Source organism: Rhipicephalus microplus, chromosome 1 (assembly GCF_043290135.1).
Source record: "Rhipicephalus microplus isolate Deutch F79 chromosome 1, USDA_Rmic, whole genome shotgun sequence".
Lineage (NCBI taxonomy): Eukaryota > Metazoa > Arthropoda > Arachnida > Ixodida > Ixodidae > Rhipicephalus > Rhipicephalus microplus.
The window spans coordinates 51,031,454-51,045,218 of record NC_134700.1 but is presented as its reverse complement, the minus strand read 5'-3'; the positions used below and the strand labels follow the sequence as shown (position 1 = coordinate 51,045,218).

Genomic DNA, 13,765 nt, shown 5'->3' with positions numbered 1-13,765 from the left:
CGTGATAGATAATGTCTACGGCAGTGACCATATGCCTGCTCTCATAAAATTAACACAAACCCTCCCCACCACTCAATCCCGACCACCGCGTTGGAAACTACATCTGGCAGACTGGCCACTGTTCACTGAAAAAGCTGTCCTAGAAAAAGAGATGCTTGATGGCCTAAGCATAGAGGAAATGAACGAGACAGTCACCGCCTGCATACTTGCGGCAGCCGAACAAACAATACCACAATCCTCCGGCATTATAAAGAAAAAACTTAAACCATGGTGGACGAAAGAGTGCACACAAGCTAAAAAAATGCAACAAAAGGAGTGGGGCATTTTTCGTAAACATCCTACAAGAGAGAACCTTCTAGCATTTAAAAAGGCGAGAGCAAAGGCAAGATTTATTCGCAAGCAGGCTGAAAAACTCTCGTGGAAAAAGTACATTTCATCCATAAACAGCTCCATCACATCTAAAAGAATGTGGGATCAGGTGCACAAGTTTACTGGCAACTACAGTTCATATACCATCCCCATTCTCTCAACCCCTGGCATCCAGACAACTTTAGGCGAACAGGCAGACCTACTAGCGCAGCACTTTTTCGCTATTTCGAGCTCAGCAAACTATTCGGCAGCTTTCCTAAAACATAAACAATCTACAGAAAAGCAAAAGCTTCCTATTACAGGTTATCACGACAGATCATACAACTCCCCCTTAACCCTGCAGGAAATTAACAGAGTGCTTTCTCAAGGTAAAAAAACAGCACCTGGCCCAGACAAAATACATTACCAAATGCTCGCCCATTTGTCCCAGGAAGCGGTGAAGGCATTGCTGCACTTCTTTAACGCTATATGGATCACTGGCAGAATGCCAACAGAGTGGAAAAAAGCCATTATAATTCCATTTCTCAAAGCCGGAAAAAACCCTACATTACCAACAAGCTACAGGCCCATAGCACTTACAAGTTGTATGGCGAAATCCTTCGAAAGCGTTATTAATATTAGGCTAACATACATCCTAGAAACCGATAACTTGATAGATGTTCACCAATGTGGTTACAAGAAAGGATGTTCCACCACCGATCACCTCGTTCGCCTTGAACATACAGTACGAGAAGCTTTCCTGTACAAGCAACACTGCTTAGCAGTATTTTTCGATCTTGAAAAGGCATATGACACAACGTGGAAGTACGGTATCTCACGAGATCTGGCAGATCTTGGAATTCGCGGAAGGATGCTCAACTGCTTGTCCGACTTCCTATCGAACCGAACTTTTCAGGTTCGTTTAGGCACCACACTTTCAGGAACTTTTACTCAAGAGAACGGTGTGCCTCAGGGCTGTGTCTTAAGCACAACTCTCTTTGTCGTCAAAATGAACTCTGTGAACCAAGTCATACAATCTACTCTTATGCACTCACTATATGTGGATGATCTCCAAATAGCGTGCCGGTCATCTAACATGGCGACGTGCGAGCGACAGATTCAAATAGCACTAAACAAGCTAACACAATGGGCTAACAAAAACGGCTTCCGGTTTTCTGAGGAAAAGACGGTTGCTGTAGCGTTCTCCCAAAAACGAGGCTTACAACCAGACCCCGTACTGAAAATAAACGAAACAGTATTGCCAATAAAACAAGAACAGAAGTTTCTGGGGGTCGTATTTGATAAGAAGCTCAATTTTCTTCCACACATTAATAATCTCAAGGTGAAATCCAACAGCGCCCTCAATGTCCTCAAAGTCTTGTCCCGAAAGCACTGGGGTTCCGACCGTAAGTGCCTCCTGCTCATCTACCGCTCTTTAGTACGCAGCAAATTAGACTACGGTAGTATAATCTACGGTTCAGCTAGAGACTCGTACCTTAAGCGCCTAGACCCTGTCCATAACAAAGGGTTACGCCTCGCAACAGGTGCCTATCGAACCTCACCTATTTCGAGCTTATACGCCGAAAGTAACGAACCATCCTTGGAATATAGGAGAACGAAACTAATGCTCACGTATGTCCTTAGAGTTCGTTCTTCACCAGATCATATATGCCACAGTATTGTCACACGCTGTGACCTACGACAACACTATGCCAACAAACCAAACGTAATTAAGCCACTAATACTAAGATTTGAAGAAAAATTTCATGCCCTGAATATTCCTAACGAAGCACTCTCCATTGCCAGAAGGCCACCCAGTTTGGCTCCATGGAGCGATTTCTCCAAATTCTTGGATTTTTCACTCACACATATAAAAAAACAAAACACTCCACGTGAACATATACTACAAGAATTCCTTACATTACAACAAACGTACAACACTTACGAAGAATTTTATACTGATGGTTCGAAGACATCTGCTTATGTCGGAAGCAGTGTGGTAGGAGCAACACACGAGCAAATAACTAGACTACCGCAGTTCGTATCGATCTACACCGCTGAGTGCTATGCGTTATGGATGGCAGTACGATACATTATAAGCTCAAAACATAAAAAAGCCGTAATATTTACAGACTCGTTAAGCGCGCTGAAAAGTCTCAATTATAAATCTCAGTATGAGCCATTCATAGGCGATATTTTAAACATGCTATCCCACACACCTGACGACCGCACCATACGCCTCTGTTGGGTCCCGAGTCATGTCGGGATCCCAGGCAATGAAAGGGCAGACCATCTAGCTGCAACAGCAAAAGAGATGCGCGAGTCAAAAACTAACATACCTGCCAGAGATGGGATTCAAGCTGTTCGCCGGGCCACCACCTTTCACTGGCAGCAGGAATAGAAATTACAACAAAACAACAAACTTCACCTAATTAAACCTGTTCTTGGTGAATGGAAGACCTGTCTTCATCAAGCGCGTTTTATCGAAGTAGTTATATGTCGACTACGAATAGGTCACACGCACATCACACATAATTACCTATTGGTAGGCGAAGAAGCCCCAACATGCGATAAGTGTCAGGAGCAACTAACTGTAATGCACATTTTAATAGCTTGCCCACATATGGAAACATTAAGAGAAAAACATTTCCGTATGTTTTACAGGTTAAATTTTCCCTTCCATCCAATGCTACTCTTGGGCGATGACGCCCTAATACCCATAGCTGATGTGATCAGCTTTTTAAATGAAGCTTAACTTCTGAACAAGGTCTAACTACACTAAACTATGCTACCGCTAGACATGGCAAAACTTGACTGATGTGAGTCGTAGCACAGCCTCTTCGGAGAGGCATCTGTTGCAGCTCGAACTTACAACGAGGCACTTGCCTCCCTGCCCTTAGGTATAAGGACACGGGTATGGTATTAGTGCTATGTAAAAGCCGCTACGGTTTAACATAACCTCATGCACCAACCATACACATTGACCACCCCGAGCATCACACACATAATCTTAGAAGAGATATATACTTCACGCATTTGCGGAGCCAATCCTTTTAGGCCTTTATACAGCCACGCTTCACCGCTCATCATATTCATATGTCATCGCCGTTAAGACATTTCAGAGTCATTGTCATAGCCCTGTTTGCTGTAAGTATTCTCACCATGAGTCTGGCGCAGCATAGCCTTAGTTGCTCTTGCGCCACAAAACCCAACATAACTAACTAACTATCAGGCGAACTTTTGTGTAATAATGTATACAGTTGGCAGTCTGTGCTTGCCCCATACTGTTGTTACTGGTGTTTCTTGTTGTTATTTTGCACTGCTCATTACTGCTCACCTACAGAAACTAGCCTATCTTGCCGCTGTTTTGGACAAGATGCAGCTGGCAAGTGCGATAGTGTTCATAACTCTAAATTCTCGAGCAAAAATTATCGTTTCATATTCAGTTAGTTGCATTCATATAAGTACATTATAAGAAATCATTGATTACACATGAATCCGTGTTCCTTTACATAATGCTCACAACTTTTATATCAAATTGAATGGTGTTTATAAAAAACATGGGTTTTAGCTAACCTTCATGATCTTTTCTCGAACAGCTGACAAAACCCTATTGTATGCTTACTTGCCATGAATCCGACTGTGTTCGAAATACATTGCAATTCTTCACCGGACTGCCAGTACACTTCACATTGGGGGAACATTTATTAACCATGAATTGATTAATCAAGAACGGAAAGAAAGAAGCGGCAGGCCGGGATACTTTATATTGGCATCCAATTTGCTACCCAGCGCATTATCATGCAAACTTCCTATAGAGTGGTTATGCGTCTTGCATGTGTGTCTGTAATCCAAGAACTTTGGGTAGAACTATATTTATCTTACAAATGGTTGCAGGACTGTGGAGGCTGTAGGGCTGCCTAGGAATGGTGGAATCCCTGGACATGTGTTCAACCTTGCTGCATCAGCTCCTTGGTGTTTTCACGGCATCTTTACAGATGTGTTGGGTGAGTAAAGCAAGCAGGTTTCAACACAAGGAAAAGTATAATATGGCAGCACCTCTTGTGCGTGCCTTACATCCCAAGTATATCAAATATTTATCTTGCCTTGTGGCCTGATTTTTAAAGAGACACTTCTTTTTGCTTTATATTTGAGTCTTGATGCTTCGACAGCAATGTATTTGTGTTTGACAGCAAGTGTTCTTGAACAAATAACTGATCTCAATAATGACAAAACACCCTTCATACTTGGTCCTTAGCATAAGCTAGCTCATATCTGTAGCAGATTCAATTATTCATTTTTGGCTGGGATGATAATGGGCAAGTAGCAAAGGCAAGTTCACATTGGAGTGGTCGGTGACATCTGTTTAGGCTTTGCCATATTGCTTTGCAACCAGAGTTACTTGTGGCCACATATACAATGAAGCCACATGACGTGCATTCTAAATGAGATTACCATATCACATTTCACTGCATCTTAGTATGTGCCAAACAAATGCAGATATCATTAGCTTGCCACTATAAAGGAATCCTAAACCAACACAAGGTTGAAATTTAGTTGTGGTGTTGCAGCTGTGTATGACTCTACAATGGATGCATAGCCGTGATAATTTGTCTATATGTTGTCGCAATAGTAATGTTACACACATTGTACGATACAAAAGAGGTCCTCGGTTATTTCGCTTTTTTTCGCTATGCTTCTTTCTTGTCTCTCCTTGCCATGTGTTCTTCCTCACTGTACAAGGAGCAAGAGCAGTGGGCACACAGACACATATTTAAAAAAAATGTTGTAAGGTGAGCACTGAAAAGCTGAACACTTCCAAAAGGCTCAAAGAGGTAAAGGTATTGTTTCTAGCTACTTTTTGGGCACCCGTAGCTAGTTGTGCGGCTGCAGTTAAAAAATAAGTTAAATGTTAAAAATTAATTGGAGATGGTTTGGCACCCATAATTGCAGTTACATACAGAACTAGATTTAAATGCGTAAGCAAAATCTGTTCACTCTAAATCAATCCTAATGATATCTGAAATTCAGGAAATATTCACTGAAAAGCTCACGATAAGGCTAAGTGGTTGCCCCTTGAACGTGAAGGAGATACCCTTCCTCTAAAAGGTCAATAGACAGCCTAGTAGCCTCGATATTACATGCACTATAAAATAATCTGGTGTGGTGCTTTTCATGCATGTTATAATGAGAGGGGTTTTTAATAGAACTGTTGTCACTTTGCCCTGCATTGCTGAAATTGTTCACATAGTTATAATACATGAATCACTTTATGCCTTTTGATTTTATGCAAATGGTTTGCTTACCCAGTCGGTTTAACTTGATTTGGATAAAATCATAAATGCTCTAAATTTTTTTTTACTATACAGCAGGTTTATTTTTAAAATACGCGACCATTTATGTGAACGCAGTTGGTGGCGTGCTTGATTAATCCTTCACTATCACCACTCTAACTACACCTGCTACAGTGCATAGTGCGACAAAAGTAATGGTTCTTAACATTACTGGCAGCATACACTTTTATGTCTCAAAATAGGTTAAAAAGCCGGGTAAAAGCGTGTGTACGTTTTTTTTTTTCGCTCCAACTAAATATTCTGGTCTACTCAAAGTAGCTTCCACTCTTTTAAGGTCCTCAAACTTTTAGGTGTTCAAGGGAAGTATCAATGCCATATACTTTCTTTTTCAGCCTACTCACCACTCTAATAATGAGAATTACCCGACAACATTACCCAGTAAATTAAAGGGATGTTATAAAAAGTAATGTCAATTCAATTGTCAAAAAAACGTTGCCAAGTTACGTTTTTGTTCACTTTTTTTTCACAATTTTGTTAAAGTTACTTTTGATAACTTCCCCTATGTTTGTTTGGCATCATTTTCTGCTAGTTCTCATTATAATGTGTTCAACAAAGATAACAGACCCTTAAATTTATAGTTCTTTCTTTTACTCATGAATCTGAAACAGTGAATCTCAGTAATCTTAGCGGTGTGTGACTTGTTTTTTTTGATCAGTTGTGCATGTGTTCAAGTACATGCATTTAGGTGGGAGGGTGAACTATTGCCTCCTCCTGTGACTAGCAGATTTTCTGAGAACGGACAGATGCATAATGCTGCCAAAGAAGTATAGGGATATTGGAAGTAATCGTAACGTAATTGCAATCGCAATGTAATTGCCAGTAGGCAAAAAAAAGGTGTCCCACACTCGCCATAATGGTAACAGGCAGCGCTGACTGACTCTTCCATGTATAAATGCACATATATACCGTACAAAATGGAAGAGGGATAGCCTCCATGGTAGCTCAGTTGATAGAGCATCGGACATGTTATTCGAAGTTCGCAGGCTCGGTCCCTGTACAGGGCAGGTTATGTTTTTTTCCTGCCCCGCCACGGTGGTCTAGTGGCTAAGGTACTCGGCTGCTGACCTGCAGGTTGCGAATTCGAATCCCGGCTGTGGCGGCTGCATTTCCGATAGAGGCAGAAATGTTGTAGGCCCGTGTACTCAGATTTGGGTGCACGTTAAAGAACCCCAGGTGGTCAAAATTTCCGGAGCCCTCCACTACGGCGTCTCTCATAATCATATGGTGGTTTTGGGACGTTAAACCCCACAAATCAATCAATATCTTTTTTTCCTTCTACTTTTCTTTCTTCACAATTACAACACTTCTATTCTTGAAGATTTTCTGGTGTAAAAAAGGTACCTTATAATCTGAAGAGGCAAACAGAATGTGCCAGTGTACGAGTTAGCTCTTGTAGTGGTTACAAGTAAGATATGTTTTGAAGAATAAATTATTCTGCCACTTGCCTAAAGAATGGCTACAGGACATGGCGGTGGATGCACTTTGTTATTTTTGAATCAAGCTATCTTGTATTCTATATTTATAAATTACATGGGATACACATGACGGTATTACACACTTTAACGCCACAAAGATTATGCAGCGAACAATGTTATAAATGCGAAATTGCATAAGGATAAGGTGAAAACTGCACCCTCAACGAGAATGTACAGAAAGCACAGGGTGCAGGCGTTTCCTTCTGCCCGTGCTTTTCAAGTGCGAGCTGTTTTCACCTCGTTCTGACCAACTAACTAGATTGAGATGTGTTGTTATAGTGCAAGAGGATTCTCCACGGGAAACTAGGTTTGTCTCAAAGTCTGTGTGTGTCTTTCAACCTATATGGTGCCCGGTTCAAGAGTTCATGCAGACCAGATCGTGTAAAACAGGACCGTGTAAAATGAACCGTGTAAATAAAATAAAATGGACCATGTAAATAAACAGGATCGTGTAAAATGTCGTTTTCCTGTGCAACTGTAGTTGTGGTTGTGCTGAATGACCTTTCTTTATATACACTACATAACAAACTTGCTTCTTTATAGTCGAGTGCATCTTCGGATCGATTGTAAATGTTTGCATATGCGAGGCCTTAAGTTTTATAAGAAATTCCTAAGTGTGCCACGAGGAAATGTGTGTTCAGCGAAAATTTGTATATCATTATATACAACTCTTAAAGCCTCGTCTGCAACTTTATGCAGGTTGACCTTGAGCAGAAAATGAGGAGCGGCAGCAGCCCCCAGAAAAGAGCAAGCACCCTCCAAGCTCCCGAAGCTCTCTTCGACAGGAACAGCAAGGTCACTGTGTGGCATTGAAAACCATTGCAAGGAGTGCCTTATCAGTACACTGTGCTGCTCTTTCATCGCAGAAGACGAAGTTGACCACTCCAGAGGAACTTCACGCTGTGTATTGTGAGTGCTTCAGTGGTTTTGTTTTTGTCCAGTCAGCAGTTAAGAAATCATGTGTCAGATTCAGCCAGGATGGCTAGAGGGAGTCGGGCAGGCATGTTTGGACATTTGTCTAGCCAAGTAGTGCCAATTTTCGCACTGGTCTTGTTGGAGTTACTGCCACAATCACAGAAGCTACGTCACCTCTCTAAATGTACAGATGTGTCGGGGAAGATTAGCTGCATTAGGTTTTTCTATAACTGATAGCTGCCAACATTCTTCATTATACAGGAGTTTTGTTCCTCACTTATGGGTCTAAAGCCCCCTACAGAAAAAATGCAACACGTCTACTTCCAGAAGACTCCAAGGCCCTACTTGTAGGTTTTTTCGGCTTGTATCTTAAGCACCTCGTTTGGGGTACATGAACATTTTATAAACATGTACAGCGAAAATTTTGGGTGGCTGGTAGTTTTGTCGTTATCTTGTTCCTCGCAGTATTCTTAAGCATGTTGTGCATTACGTCGTCAATCTGGTTCATGTGCATAGAAGACATTACGAAGTTTCAGGCTACAGTATAAAAAGCCTGGAAGCAAGCTATCAATAATTTTTTAACAGAGTTGCTTAATCTGATACATGATACATCACTAAACTTTCGTGCGTATTCATCAATGTAAGCTCGTCTTAGTGTTATCCAAAATGAAGATGTGAGTCGACAGATGGAAACATCTAGTGGGGTAATCAGGGTGAACAGTAGAAGTGCTTCAGACAGGCTGGCTGATGTTGCAATAGGAGGACCTATTTTTTAGAAGTTACCTTGTCATCCTTGGCGTGTTAGTTTAAATGGGGTCAGTAATGACATCATCTTTTGGTATAGGCGTGTGTGCCTGTTGGAAATGTTTGTCTGAAAAAAAAAACCTATAACGCAGAAGAGTGCAGCCCTTGCTTCTTTTCAAGTTAGGTTGCGCTGATACAAAGTGTTCTCCTGTCGGAGGTTGGGGGTAAGGGAAGCAAAAAAAAGATAAATGATAGAAAAGAAGAAAAAAGAAGAAAGAAAAGGGGAATGCAAAGAAAAAGTAGTGCTACACTGCTCCTACTTTGCATCCCCCCTTTTCTTCTTTTTTTTTCCCTTGTTTTCTTTTTTCACCTTTTTTGTTACATTTGCATTGTCCCATCTAGTGCATGAATCAATGACACATGGCTTTGCTATAGCAAAGATGCCTATGTGGTGTTGGATTGAACAGTGCATTGTACTTCATTTAGTTAATTACAGACCGATCAGTCTTGCAATAAGTGCTTCCTGTCTATCACCACACATGTTCAAATGAAAAGTTTGTGCTTGGCTCTTAGTATGCTGGTATATAGCTCGTGTCTTGGACTACTCAAAATGAATGTTATTTTGCTGCTGTTTATGGTAATGAATTTATCCAACATGAAAATATCTTGCCTTGTGAACTTTGTCGAACCTGTCTTTTTTTTCTTTCCTATGCAGGCATTGTATGTGAGGGAGGCAGTAACAGAGAGCTGATAGCTTGAGCTTCGGAAGAATAAATGCTGGCAGTGAGGCAATTACGCATTAAACATTCCAGCCATTTTGCCAACCGTCCTAAATGTGTTTTGAAAAAAAAATATTGTGCTCGTTTACTGTATTTTTCTGAAAACAGCAAAATGCTAAAGTATATCGCAGAGAACAAAATATTAGGCCACGTTGGTGCCTTCTGGACTTCCCAGGATGTCGTCTGGGTGTTGTTTGTAAAAAGTAAAGTGTTTCAAAAATACTGCCTCTTCTACACCGAATTCGGTCTTGGTATTAAGTAAAGGTGATTGTGTGTAGTGCATGAATCTCAGTAATATTAGTGCAATTTTTTCGCCACATCAAAAGCAAGGAAGCAGTTCTCTTTATATGGCAAGTTATATGATTACACTTTGTCTTAAAGTAGAAATGAATTTTTGAAGTTTTCTTATCATGGCTGTTTTCTGCATTTGATGTACGACAGCTTCCGTTCCGAAGTTCCCCATGGCCCTCAATAGGAGACTTCAAAAATCATTTTCCTCATTTAAACAAAAATTTTCTTGATAACACTTGCCATGTAACAAGAACTGTTTATTTGCTTTCAGCTTACATATAAAAGTAATTTTCAATTAGACAAACACACAGCTCAAATTTCATCTCAATGTGAACAAAAACGATTATATAGTGATATTTGTAATCTGGACCTAACATTATTTTTTTTCGTAAAATATAACTTCTGTGCAGTGAGTATTTTGGCTCAAATATTCATACAAAATGCAGTATTGCCATACAAGAAATGCAAACGATAAACAGTTTGACTGAATTCTTCAAAGCCTATGTAGCAGAAAAATTGCACTAATGTTACTTGACTTCAAATACTTTAAGAAGCATCTTTACTTAATATGTAGATCAAATTTCATATGGCAAGAAGAAGCAGTACTTTGAAATTTTTCTCACAAATAACACCCGCACGACATTCTGCGAAATTCTGAAGGTACCCACGTGACCACTACTCTTTTCTCTTCAAAACATTTCTGCAAATAACTATTTTCAGAGAAGAAAATTACCATCAATTTTTAAACTATACATCTGTGATGGTCGCCAGGCAGTATGGTTTGTATGTTTGGTGTAGAATAGCCCAGTGCAAAAAACAACAAATGGCTGAGCATCCTTTGACCCTCGGGCATTTTCGAAAGCATTTGTTTGTTAGCAGCAATTCAGTTAAGCCCTTGTCTTTATGCTTAGGCCCAGAAACAAAACACAAGTAACCAAAGTAGTCCTAAGAGTCATGTAGTCTCACTGTTCCAAGGCTTGTGGAGCCTAATTTAGTGCAAGCTTCACCATTTTTTTAAAATTCAGATTCAACCAACAGGTTTTGGAGGCACAGTGCATTTTCAGCTAACTTGTTTCACACCAGTTACTTAGATAAAAAGCGGAAAGTAGAGGTAAAAATACCATTTTAAAGGCATTGTAGGTAATAACAAAAAGGACTGCTTTCTTTTTTTGTGTGGTGCTTTGCCTGAACGCTGTGCTTTTTGTGGTATAGTTCATTGTCTAGTGAACATAGGCCTTAAAAACTAACATTAGCCATGTTGAGGTCGATTTCTTGGTTATAGTCATAGTAGCCATATAAATAATTATGACTTCAAACTTGATTGTTCTTTTGAAGATTTTTTCCTTGCGTAATGATATTTGAGGGTCTTAGTCAATTTTGTTATAAGAAAACGTGACGTCATAATAGGGTCACTTTTTGTAGAGTCGTTCAGTTCCACCTTACCTTTTACATTCCTAATAGAGGAGTTATTTTCAATATCGGTATTTAAAATGGAATGAGCATGCTGTATGTAGTAAAGTGTAAGCACTTACAGATAGCACATGCACCCAACTTTTCTTTTGGCAGTTTATTTCTGTTATTCTTGATTTATATGTGGGGTTTCACGTCCGAAAACCACTATATGATTATGAGAGACGCCGTAGTGGAGGGCACTGGAAACTTCGACCACTTGGGGTTCTTTAACGTACACCCAAATCTGAGCACACGTGCCTACAGCATTTCTGCCTCCATCGGAAATGAAGCCGGGGTTGGATACCGCGACATGCGAGTCAGCAGCCGAATTTCTGTTACTCTTGCTCCCCTATATGTGTGCAGTTCGGTTATAGTTATCTGACTTGCACAGATTTTTAATGGCACCTGCCTGGTCCTGCTTGCTTTCATGGTGATTTTAACCTTCATAAGTTGCATAGGTTTAACTCTCAAAATTGTTCAAGATGCCAATTTTGTGCACAAACTGTATAGTATAAAGGCAGCAGATGTACATGCACACACTATTAAATGAACATTGAGAGCTTTCACTTGCAGTTCCTAAAGTTTTACTGTGCAGGAAGCGTTTAAATCATAATTTCATAGGGACATATTAATCGATTATCTCTACCATTGAAAATCGTGACAACCTAGTTATTTTCACTGTGATAAGCATGCTGTTTTTTTGATGTGGCAGAACTAATTTATACACTCATTCCTTCTATTATTCACATATGCATAACATGAAGGATTGTGTGCCTTAAATTTTCAGTTTCATTCTGTGTGTTATATTTCTTGTGCATGTAAACTATTGTGCTAACATGTGTCTCTGACATTATTTGTGCCAATTATTTTCATTTCCAGGTGCCTATGAAGGACACATAAGTTCTATCGCAGTGACCTTCGAAATATACAGTGGTGCCGGAGCCTCAAGCAGAATTTCGCCGATCTCCACAAGGCATTCATGAGATAAACACAGTGCCACACTTTCACAGTGCTATGATTATTATTTATGTTTAAACATTTCGTTCTAAAATTGCTGTTACATTGTGCCACCATCCTGTGGCTTAGGTGGAGCTCGTGAAATTGCGGTGCAGTCACTTCATTTGTGTACGATCAACACTGCAATGTCACTATTCACAGCTGGAGCATACAGACAAATAAAAAACATATTGATTGTAGCAGGGCTGATGTGTATATTAATGCTTCTCTATTGATAATAATAACTTTATAAGTTCTTTAAGTCTTGCATAGAACACTGCATTAATGTGTTGCAATGTAACCACCATTTATGATCGCTAGCATGTTTAGTAGTTTTGTAATGTATTTTATTTAAAAGGTAATTTTGCTTCCGCATCACGACAATTAGTAAGATGCCGATGATTCAATCCCTCATCATGCACATTTAGGAAATATTGTGATTTGTACACAGTATTGCATGTACTCAAGATGTGGACGTCTATTCAATTTACACATTATATTGCTTTGCACTAGATTCAGACGTAACATGCACACATTTCAGTAATTTCCGCATGATACGTCTTTCCATAAGATGCGGAGTCCGCATCATACGTCTTATGCGAAGTCCGCATCATATGTCTTCCATATTCCAATAATTCCGTATGTGAAGTCTCCGCATCTTACGGAACGTTTCAGTAGGGATGATACTGTTTATTTAAGTTTCTCTAGCCTACTCCACATTCCCGTCAAAGTAGGAAACAAGCCGATGATGGCTCTCGTAGACAGCGGTGCACCTGTGTCTGTTATAAATGCCAAGGTGGTGGATGCACGTCGCGTGCATAGTGGGAGAGACCTATGGGTATAAGACTGTGATGGAAAAGTAGCGTTGCATGATAAGTGTACCTTTGTAAACATCAAGTTTTAGGGTCAGAATATTGAGAGCGAACTGTTTGTGGTAGAGGGGGTGACGTACGACTTTATGCTATCAATACCAGATATAAAATATTAAGGATCAACATATACTGGGACGATGTGATTCTAGTCGACGCCGTAGCAAGGAAAGAGACATATCAAGCTTGACAAGATAACCTACGAATTGTAAAGTGCTTGAATGATATCGCAACGACCTACCCTGCACTTGTACGCAGCAAAAGCTATTCTGAGGCGATGAACTCATACTAGGTTCTTTTTGAACTCGCTGACAAGTCCGTCATTCAAAAATCACCTTACAATAAGTCACGAGAGCGAAATATTTGGCTCAACAAACAGTTGCAGGAGATGCTAGATGCTGATATCATATGACCATCGGTATCACCCTTCGCTTCTCCAATAACGATTGCAGCGAATTAAGACGGAACCTTCAGAATATGCACCTACTACAGGGTTCTCAATCGTCACAGAACTCGTACCATTTCCCAAGCCGAAGATCGAC

The 13,765-nt window shown here is 40.2% G+C and overlaps 1 protein-coding gene across 3 annotated transcripts in view; it reads left to right on the top strand.

The window, feature by feature from the left end:
* LOC142766515 (uncharacterized) overlaps window positions 1-13,292 on the top strand; it is a 204,486-nt gene extending 191,194 nt beyond the window's left edge. For 2 of the 3 annotated variants that reach the window (XR_012884591.1, XR_012884590.1), the window contains exons 5-7: window positions 4,246-4,355; window positions 7,877-8,086; window positions 12,238-13,292. The gene's annotated coding sequence lies outside the window, so the exon portion shown is untranslated. The remainder of the gene's footprint in view (window positions 1-4,245; window positions 4,356-7,876; window positions 8,087-12,237) is intronic. The other variant, XR_012884593.1, reaches the window with a different exon arrangement.
* Window positions 13,293-13,765: the final 473 nt, after the last annotated feature.